The following is a 10,768-nucleotide window of genomic DNA, read 5'->3' as shown; positions in this document are numbered from 1 at the left end:
AATGCTGCATGCCAAGAGCCTTGCCTCTGTGTGATTTGGTCTTTGGCAGTTTCATTGCAGCCTGTTAAGCTGAATGAGGAGCCCAGGAGAAAGCAGAGAGCAGGCAAGCCCAGTACAGCAGCCTGCCCTCGCCAGGCACCTCGGTGCTCGGGCTTCATATGAGCTTTATGAGCTTCATCCAACTTTTATTTCCTTTTGAATGTAGCAGACAGAATAAAACGTGATAAGCAGAATACAGGAAACCCTTGCGGCAGAAGGAAAAACTCTGGGAAAAAGTTGAATTCAGGGTAATGAAACAGCTAGCGGGCGTTAGCACAATCCCCAAAACAAAACCAGCCCCTCCTGCAGGGCCGGGAACATGCAGCAGGTTTTGAGCGTGGCTGCTCTCCAGATCACTTCCACCTGTGGGAAGGGGATGCTTGGTGGTGCGTGGGGCTGGGGGACGCCTACCTTTCCGTGGCAATGCTGGCCACCCCCCAGGGTCCCAGCCTGCCCATACGGACAGCGAGGTGGCATCTCCACTGACATGCCCTTTCCCTGAGGAGAAGGTAGGTGTGCGTGAAACCACCCCCGGGCACTTTCCAGTCACTTATCAGGGCAGAGGTATTCTCCTGGTTCATGAGTCATTTGGGGCAGGGGATTGCAGGCAGGCAGCACGACCTCATGAGCTGTATCCTTCCTTTGGAGACCCAGCAGACAAATCTTAGGATGATGAACTCGGGGTTTCTTTGTACTTCCAAGTGTGTAGGCATGTGTGCTCTGGGCCTGAATCATATTCCTGGACACAAAAGCAAAAAAGATGTGTCCTATCTTTGGCCAAAGAGAGAATGAAAATTAAAAAAAAAAAAAAAAAAAAGAAAGAAAGAAAGAAAGAAAGAAAGAACGAAAAGAGTGTGTAATGTGCCAGAACTTTTACTTTTTATTAAAAACTTAAGTGCAGATGACGAGAAACCCACCTGTTTTTGATTTTTTTAAATAAAAAGTCAAATAATCCCCACAAACAATTCCTGTGCAATGGTTTCAATATCGGAACCGTAAAGATGAACTTTAAAGGCGCTTGTAAAAGAAAGAATATTACAATAATTTCAGTGCAAAACTCCAATATCATATTTTCTTTTATTTGAAAGAAAATGGGAATGTGGAGAAGATTTTTTTTCCCCTTCTTCAGGATGCAGCAGTTTTAGATAATCTCCTCACTCCCCGAAGGGCAGGGAGAGGAGGAGGAGGACAGGGAAGGCCTGAAGACCCACAGCACTGTGCAGGATGCCACTGGGGACACTCGGGGTGGCACTCGACCTCCTCCTACAGTCTTCCCCTGGCCAAAACTGGGAACCATGCCCCTGGCTTGGCTAAAACTGTGGTGTGAGAGCAGGGAGCAGCCCATGGAGATATGGGAGCCTTCGTGGTGACATGGGGACTTCCTTCTCCCGCAGCAGACAAGGAGAAGATGGACAACAGTCCTTGGGGCAGGATGTGGCCCGGGCACCCTGCTCACCGCAGCGAGTTCCTTAAACTCAAATGAATCAAAGCATAACCCAGCTCTCAGAAAGTTATTAATTATCTGAAAGATAAATAAGAAAATAAGCAACATTGCTAACCTTAATCTGACTTCCTACCCCTCCCTCCCAAAGAAAAGCCATGGACTGTTGTACCTGGGGTGTGCAGGCCCCAGATGCGGTGGGACACAGCTGCCCTGGCAGTGATGGGGCTGGGAAATGCCAGGCGTGTCTGGCTGGGGCCAGCAGGAGCCGGGACGAGCAGGAAGGGGCAATGTGCTCCTTTCCCCAGCACCATCAAGGGTGAGGACACAGAACATACTTCCTTTTGGGGAAATAAATTAAATTAAACTAAATGCATGGCAGTCACTAATCCACAGGCACTGCCAGGTGTCTTGGCCCCGAGCAGGGGCATGGCACTCTGGGGGCGCAGCACAATGCTTTTTTTTGGAACACAGGCCTGCCATCCCCCTGCACCAATGTTGGGATTTTCTCTGAAAAAGGAGAAGCCAGGGGAAAATATCCATGAGAATTAAACTCTTCTTTTTCTCTGAAAATCCTTCTTTCAGCCCACTTCTTGGTCTCTCTTGCTCCAACACCAGAATTTTAAAACACATGGGAAGTGGATAAGGTGAATTTTAATCTCTTTTAAAACATACTTCAGGAGGGAGAATTAAAGCTGGTGAGAATCAGGCAGCTGTCGAAGAGCACATTTCAAACCACTGGCAATCCACAGCTTTATGAGATATCAGCAAACAGAAGCAGAGCCTAGCAAGAGCTCGCAGCCCAGGGTCGCAGCTCGCACTGCACTAAGGACACGGCTGCAGGACGGATGTCACCTGGATGTGACTCCGCCAGCTGCAGCAAGAGGCGCGAAGGCAGAGTTGGGCACACGGACTGGCCCGACCGGGGCCGAAAGTCAAGCAGGCGGAAGAATTCAGGAGCAGAAAATAAGCCTGAAATGGGGAAAGCAAGCAGCTCCAGGCTGCGAGGGGAAATGCTGGTCAGTAAAAGGCTTTTTTTTGCCAGTGGCAATGGAAGGTTTCTCTTTGTTTCACTCCCCAGCTCTCTAATTTTTTTCTCTGTCCAAAATCGGTTTACCAGCTCTGATTTCCTGTTTCCATTTTGGAAAAAGAAACAATCAGACAAAAATTCCCCGCCAGGAGTCACGCTCAAAGCATCTTCAGGCTCAGACTTGTTAAACTCTCTGCTGGGGTGAGCTGGCAGCCTTGCAGGAGCAGCCTTTTTCATCTCATTTGGAGCCTGCAAAGCTGAACAAATGATGGTTTATAGACACGTAAACCCATGGCAATCAGTTCGTGGACTCTTTTTCTCTTCGAGAACTCGCTGTTCCTGAGTACCTCTGCACAGCGGGTCAGGGAGGCAGCAGTGCAGCATGGTGGTGGGCAGACCTCCTCTCCCTGCTGAGGGACCTCTCCACAGCATTGATCCTGAGGGGGCATTTTCCATGTCTGTGCACCTCACCTTTGCCACATATGGCTTTGGGACCTGCTCGGACATGGTGGTGGCCACTTGAACCTCGGTGCCCAACTGTGCTGTGGCCAAGGCTCACAGGGGGGAGGATGGGGCTGCTGGGTGCTCCAGGGTCCAGGCAGGGGGAGCTCATGGACACCTGCCAAGGGGGAACCGTTTGCAGGCCCTTGTGCTTGGTGCCTTCCTTGGTGCCCTTCTAAAGGCAAAGCAATTGTTTTTTGGTGGCTTCAGGGCTGTTCTCGTGCTGTTCGGACTCCTCCTGAACTTCCCACTGCTGCAGCCACAGGACACCGTGTGAATTCCTGCCTTTAGACACTCTGATATTTCTAGCCCTGTGGGTTGGACAGGAAGTTCTGGAAATAATTGAGGATGACAAGTACGAGTTTAGCCAGTGTGATTTATGCAGATATTTTTCTGAATTCTCCCGATCCTCAGCCCTCCCTTCCAATGTGTTTCGCTGCCCCAACAGCCATGGTGGGGACAAAGCCCAGCAGCAAGGCCACCATCCCATGCAGTCCAGCTGGCTACAAGGTACGGTGATGTGTGGGGGACCTCAGGATGACCTGGTGACACCAAACAGCTCCCACACCTTCTCACACCTTCTCCTTTCGAGCCAAGGCACCTGTGCTGTCACCCACGCGATCTCAATTAAGGCAAGAGATGTGTGGGGCTGCAGGGACCGTGCCCCTCTGCCCGGCGCTTCCACCCGCCCACACTGCTCACCACTTGTCCAAACAGCTGTAAATCACCACTGATTCCCAGCTCTTGCTGGGGAGCTTGGGGCTTCAAAGGCAGTGAGTGCAACCCTCTGGTGAGCTGCATGAGGACCCCCCAGGTCCCACTGTCACAGGGCTGCCACCAGCCACCCCCAGCAGTGCACACCCATGGGCACATAAAGCAGACACTTGCACCACTTCCTAGCTCGCTCCTCTGCCACATGTCAGCGCTCGCTCACCCCACCATTTTTTTTTTTTTCCTATTGTAAGTTCTTCCCAAGTATTAGAAGGAGAGTAAAAAGGGCACCAGAGATATTGCTATCCACTTGTCTGGAGCTCAGAAGCAATCCCTGGTCTGCACCCCCAATAACCCACACAAAATGGCAAAGTGAGAGTGCTGGAAATCAGCATTTCTTGGCAACTGCCTCACTGGGCAGGCTATGGACCCAGGGAAAAAAAAAAAAAAAAAAAAAAAAAAAAAAAAAAAAAAAAAAGTATATTTGCATTTACTGATGTATTTACATTTGTTTCATCCAGGTTAGTGGAGAACTGTCCAGCAGCACACCAAGCTACTGTCCATTCCTTTTTCACACTTAGTTTTCCTCCTTGTCATTTTACTTTCTTTTACTTTCTTTTCTTTTCTTTTCTATGAGGCTTTTTAACACTGCAGGGGAAGCAGAGGTTATAGTGGATGTTTTACATGCAACGGGGCGACACAGCATATTCAGCTGGGATTGTCATTTCCTTCAAGTGTGACCCAACCATCAGATGTTTGCCTTCCCAGGAATCAAGGTAAAGAAGAGCAAACACATGCTCAGACCAGGAAAATAATGGAAGGCAGGGGCTGAGCTATACGGGCACAGAGGCAGAGCCTGCTGGCTGCCCACGAGTCGATGGCATGTGGAAAACTCATCAGTGGGCAGCCTGCCAGAGCCAAACTGTGCCTATGGGTGGTCACCAACAAAGAGCAGAAAAAGAGGAAGAAAAAGAAAGAAAAGCCTGCGAGCAGATGATTTTCCATGATGGGTGCTGTCTCTTTTACTGAGCAGCCCAAGCAGCGTAAACATTGCCCTCCTGCTGAAAGACAAAATGGCAGCAGAGGAAGGGGCAGCATGCCCACGGTGCCCAGAAGCTTTGGGGCAGCTGTGTGGCTGCACGTAGTGGCACCTCGGGTGGCTGCGTCACCAGGGCTGCCCCTGCCTGCAGCAGCCCCTGCCCTAGCCACCCCATGCCTTCACCTGTGCCTGTATTGTCCCAGAAATGTGCTCCTCATACCCCCACAACTGCTGCGAGCCCACCCACTCGTGGGCCATGAAATAACACCAGTGGGCTTGAGGAAACCAAGAAGGGAAACTTCAACAGGGTAATGCTGCGTTTCGAAAAATGCGTTCAACTTCAAATGTGGTCTCTGCTCCCTGCCCACACACTCACAGTGAAGGAAGACTCTGACCCTGTGCCCCTACAAGTACCCCACAGGCACACAGCTGCCTCTGATTGCACCAGCATGGCAGGGACAAGAGCAATGAATGGGCACCCACAGGCTGTGCCAGGGGGGCTATACCCCAGCTGGGGCCAGCCCAGAAACCCCCTGCCCCACGGCATCTGCACTTAGGCAGGGGCCATGTGGCTTCGGGGTGCTGATCCCCTGCACCTCCCCTCCCGGCTGCTCGGGCCTATTTAAGTCCTCCTCAGGGAAGCAATGCTGGTTGGCCCTCTGGGGCTGGGCTCCCCTGTGCTGTCCCTTCTGTCTGTGGGGGCCTGCCTCAGCTCTGCTGCAATGGGGTGTGGGGAGGGTGTAAAGCTCCCAGGCAGCAGGTTTTGGCGGTGTTGCAGCAGGAAAGGTCTTGGAGAAGAGGATGGGGCATAGCCTGATCAAAGGTAAGGTGATAAGATACAGGAAAAGGGAGAACGATGTGGGAGGGCTGTGAATGGGCTGATGACAAGGCTGCAATGTGCAGCAAGGTGGGTTAAGAAGGGCTCAGGGGAGCTTTTTGGTGAAGCAATAGCTGCTGCTGGCTGGGAGGAGCAGAGAGGCTGTGCTTTGCCTCCAACAAACACACAGGTTGCCAGCTTGATAGCTCAGGTGTTGCAGCTCTTCTGTGTAGGCATGTAGTAGTTATTGATGCCTGTGCCGTGTTGGTAGCAGCAGGCTGGGCTCTGCAGCTTGCAGTCTCAATGAGCAAGAGACTGTGTGCTGGGGTTATTTGTAAGGGTATGTGTGCTGCTGACTCTCTGGGATGTGTCCCAGACATCCAGTGGGTGCCGGGAAGGAGCTTACCCTCCCTCTTAGCAGAGATGTTAATAGAGGCTCTTTTCTCTGGGCATCTGCTGGTTTTCATTTTATCCCCCATAATTTGTTGAGATCTAATTCTTTTCCCTGTTTGGTCAGGGCTGAGCAGCAGAATGAAAAGCGATGGGAAGAGACTTTGGGTTTGGTGGAGGGATGTGTACTTGAGAGATTGCACAAACCCCACTTCTTTAGGAAGCCAGGCTGAAAACCCACAATGCTTATTTTCTAAGAAAATAAACTGTTCCAATACATCAACTGTCTGCACATAAGCGGGACAATCACTGCTTAGCAAGATTACTATAATTTTCTCTTTTCTGTCCTTCCAAAATGACTCCGCTAGGCTTAGACCTCAGGCAGCCTATAAAATGTGGCTACTGAAAAAGTTGAGCATGCAGATACTGTTTATTACATTACGGCTGAGTGCTTCTGTGTTGCAGGGCTCTGAGCTGGGGGAATTGGGCAGTCGGGATTTCTATTCCAGATGTGTTTTGCAAGTGCTCTGGAGGCTCTGCAAGTGAGGGGAGCTGCCCGTAGGGTGCAGCATCCCTCTGCCAGGCTCTGTGCTGCAGGGTGCTGTGGGTGAGCATCAGACACTGGGTGCCCGTGGGTGCCCCTGCTGCCTGTGTGCCCTGATGGTGCTCAGGTACAGCTCCCCAGGAGGAAGGAGGGGTTTGAGCTAGGAGACATGGATGGTGAGGACTTGTGTGGGCTCCCTGCACACTGGGGTTTCCTTGCTTTCAGGGCTGCTCAGCTCCCCTGTCCCATCCTGCCTGGCTCCAGCCAAGGTAAGGTGTCTTTTGCTGCCCTGCTAGCTGCTGTGTTAGCAATAAGCTATTCCTGGCCTCACTGTGGGAGCCATTAGCTAGGGAATGGCTCAGGGGCCTCTGTAAGAACTAATTCAATGTACCCCTGAGTGTGGCCATACTTGTACCTGTTTCCCATGATATATGTGTTGGGGTAGACATTAAGAAAATATTACAAGCTTTATTGAACAATATTATTGGCTTGAATGCAGCTGGGGGCTACACCTTCATGTACTTCGCTGGAGGTGTCTTTCTACTCGCTCTCTAAAAAAAAGGGTCATTTTTGTTTTGTTTCTTGTCAGCTCTGCCCTGTGAGGCCCAGCATAGCAGAACAATGGGGTGGTGACCTGAAGCTATTGTTGTTAGTCACTGGCTCTGGATCATTTCTCACCTGGGTGGTGGTGAGAAAGGCTGGTCTTGGGTCAGAGGCCCCAGTGGGAGCAAGAAGTGTGGAGAGGGTCCTGCTGAGCCCCCCAATACCCAGAGAATTAATTGCAGGGAAAATTCTGTTTTGGGATCCATTCCCCAAAGCCCCCGTGTGCATGAGGAATTTATTGGACCTAGCCCCAGATTAGGGAGGTTAAACGGGCTCCCACACACATGCTCCTTGATCTTTATGTGCTCGTAATATTCTAGGTTGTTTTCTGGTCCCTGATGACTTAATTCATTGTGTTTTGTATTTGCTTTATAACTGGCAGGCAGTTAATGTTATTGGCAAAAGAGTAAATAAAAGATAAATGGTGCCTGTGTTCTAAAAAAGAAAAGCCACATTCAAAAACATGCAGGCACCCCAAAACCCATGTTCTCTGAAGCTTTGCATGGCCTCCTGTTTCTGAGCTGTCTTGCATCTCACACCTAGTTCAGGGGCTGTGGGTGGGTGAGGGCATGCTGCACCTCTGGGGCTGGGCTGGTATGAGTGGCTCTGGGTGCTCACCCCTCGTGGGTGAGGGTGGCTGCTGCCCAGACAGCTGAGGGACCTGAGAGGCTGCAGCATGGTGAAAAAAAATAAAAAATAAAATACAAGGAGGGGTTGAGGTCTAAGAAAGTGTGAGTCTGGCAAGAGATTTGAATCTCTGAGGCAAATAAAAGTAAATGTTGCTCTTGCTAAAGCTGCCTATTAAAATTTCTATACACCAGCTTTTCTCCTTCATTAGGGCTAATGAACAGAGCAGTCTTGGCCTTTCTTCGCTCTCCTGCTTGTGCCTGCAGGCTTTGTCATCAGAGCCCCCTGTGGCACCAAACCCTGTATTTTCCCAGTGCTGCCCTCCCTTTGTGCTGGGGGTGAAACCTTGGCCCACTGTTATCAGTGGCTGACTTGGGGAAAGCTGAGATCTCAGCCAGAACAATATTCTGATATAAAAAATGTTTACTAGCTTGCATCATTGTATTGAGGCTCAATCTTTGAGACCTCATTACACAAATGATTTTTTTTTTAACCTCTGAAGTCTCCTGTCCCAGTTTCTAGAGCAAATGGAAGCACCAGTTGCTCCCAGTCCATACTGGGTAGGCTCACAGGCTTGAGGACAGTGAGCCCCATGGTGCTGCAGCGGGAGCAGACCAGTACTGCCTGGTATGATTACAGTTACAGTAATTAAAGGGCTCTCTTTTTCCCCATGAAAGATGAGCTGACCAGGTTTCTGCACTGTTGTGGAGACTTAGCTCAGCGTAGTGGATATTGTTCCCATTCAGCCCCAGATGGAGCAGCCAAGCAGTGCATTTTGCAGTGTGTCCCCAGCCCCAAGCTAAGCCCTCGACTTCTGCTCCTGTTTGGGTGCCGGGAGGAGCAGGCAGTGTGAGCATGGCTTCAGGAAGCCAGTCACAGCTGGGTTGTGAAATGAGAGCGGCATCCTAGGCTAATGCTTTAACCACAAACCCTCTCTCCAATGTACACTTTCCTTGTATCCAAAACCAATTCAAGTGTCTGGAGCAGTTGAATATCAGGTATTAACTGCTCATCCCAGTTCTGAGTTTCAGAAAATGAATCTGAGCCACTGGGTTAGTCACATCCCCAGCAGATGAGTTTACCCCTGCAACTGACAGCCTCATTCCATCTCTTTCTAGGGTTTTGACTCCCTCGCTACCTGTTTCCTTCCAGGCTCACATTCTTCTGAGTGACTGGAGCTCTGTGCTGGGCCTGGGTGCTGGAGGACCCCTGCTTGGAGGAGTTAGATGCTGAGAATTATCTATGCTGCAAGAAAGTCACTGCTTTCTAAACAAAACACTTTGGAATATTCAAGCCTAAAACACTTGGACTGTGATACTTCTAAGTGAAGTCTTCATTTAACAGTATCTCCTCTTAAAGTAAGCACTGCTGAAGTAAGGTTTTTCCCACATGTTGAGTTTGATGGACCTGCTTGTTCTGATGGAAAAGACTTTCAGCAGAAAATGTTTAACCTACATGACTGTTAAAGTTAATTCCCCACTTGTGTGGGTGTTCTGCTTCAGCTTTAGATTGCACTGTGTCCTGTGTTCAAACGTTCTTATGCCAGCCCCCCTGAATATGCATACAGCTACATGGAGCTGTAGCTTAGCCAGGTATTTTGGGGCTGGAGCTGTGCCTGGTGTCTGTTATGTGGATGGATGTCCACATTGCAGCTGATGTTACCAGGGGTGTGCAAGGGCGCCATGGATTTACTAACAGATGGCAGAAGACCTCTGAAAGGCACAGTAAGGAACACCTCCCAGTGTGGATGCTTAATCTGCTGGGAGGACGGGTGGGCATGAGGTGTTTTCAGTTCTAAATAAAAAAGTTACATAGATCAGGGCAGAGACTGTGGTTTAGAGAAGGAAGAGCGATCTGGGAAGCAGGATTCACCAGTGCCTCTCCTGGAAAACAGTTTTTATTTAACTTGAAAAACATGCCAATAACAGAAAGCATAACTCATCTTGTGAAAGTTATGGTTGGCTGTAAAATAGAATACAGAAAACTTTCCTACTCAAGCTGAAATGTTTTTCTTTTAATTCCTAGGTATTCTCTCTGCAGCATTATAAACTCTAATTCATGTCTTGGCCTGGGCTTCAAGATCTAGCTGTGCTTAGCAGAATGTAGTCCACTTTTAAAACATTCAAGATTTTGTCACACACCTTCCCTAGCATTAAAAAATACCACATGTCAGTAGGTCTTTATGCATTTATGGGACCTATGGCTTAGGGGAAAGGCACAGAGCAGGATTGGAAGGTAAATAAGTAACTGAATGGGTTTTAACTGCTGCATGTTTTTTTTAAATATCCTTTTATAAAACTAATATTGTAAACTGAGATGGGTTCCAAGTTCAGGGAATTGCATATGTCATTTATTTTCTTTCCAGGTAGTTCTTAGACCATACAGTTCCGGCTGAGATTTAATGTTGAGAGTTTAAATAGAACCGTATGTAATTAGACATTGGGCAATATAACAATGAGGATTTCTGATGTCCCATGGCTTCATGTGAGAATCGTAGGCATTTTTAGAGCCATGGAAAATTCTTGAGCCTTGCTTCACCACCCAGACCCCTGTTATATGACTGTAACCCTGTGGATGTGCCTGTGTGTGTGGGGTGCTGCTGGGCTGGGGTAGGAGAGGGCAGCTTGGGGGTGTGTCTGAGCCTGACTTATGCATAGAGCCCCCATCTTGTTCCACCATGCTTCCCAAGTGAAGAAGCAAGGGAAAAGCTGCCTTGCTAGAACGGAACAGCATTCGGGCTTTTGACTGGGGACGTCATCTCAGATATTGTTTTCATTTTGAAATAGTGTAAAACAAATGCTTTGGAAATTTCCAAGGAAGAAAATGAAAATAAACCCCAGTTATGTTTTCATTTTGTTGTCCTGAAACTCACAACAATGCTTTTTTAGACTTTTGCTTTACCCAAACTGTTCTGTATAGAGACATCATTCCTGCTGGAGCATCTGCTCTGTTCCACAAGGGCTTGAATTCCATGAAAACTGTCTCATCTCCCACAGACTGGCTCTGACCCATGCTTCCAGTCTGCT

At 49.1% G+C, this 10,768-nt stretch overlaps 1 long non-coding RNA gene across 1 annotated transcript; it reads left to right on the top strand.

Annotated features, from left to right (window-relative positions):
- The first annotated feature begins 5,573 nt into the window (after positions 1 to 5,573).
- On the top strand, positions 5,574 to 8,964 carry LOC118165264. Its single transcript, XR_004749952.1, has 3 exons — positions 5,574 to 5,584; positions 6,434 to 6,510; positions 8,895 to 8,964. It is a non-coding gene; the product is annotated as an uncharacterized LOC118165264 (long non-coding RNA).
- Positions 8,965 to 10,768: the final 1,804 nt, after the last annotated feature.

The sequence above is a fragment of the Oxyura jamaicensis genome, chromosome 3 (assembly GCF_011077185.1).
Source record: "Oxyura jamaicensis isolate SHBP4307 breed ruddy duck chromosome 3, BPBGC_Ojam_1.0, whole genome shotgun sequence".
In the NCBI taxonomy this organism is placed as follows: Eukaryota; Metazoa; Chordata; class Aves; order Anseriformes; family Anatidae; genus Oxyura; species Oxyura jamaicensis.
Note: the sequence above shows the minus strand (reverse complement) of the source record. Positions and strands in the feature narration are given on the sequence as shown.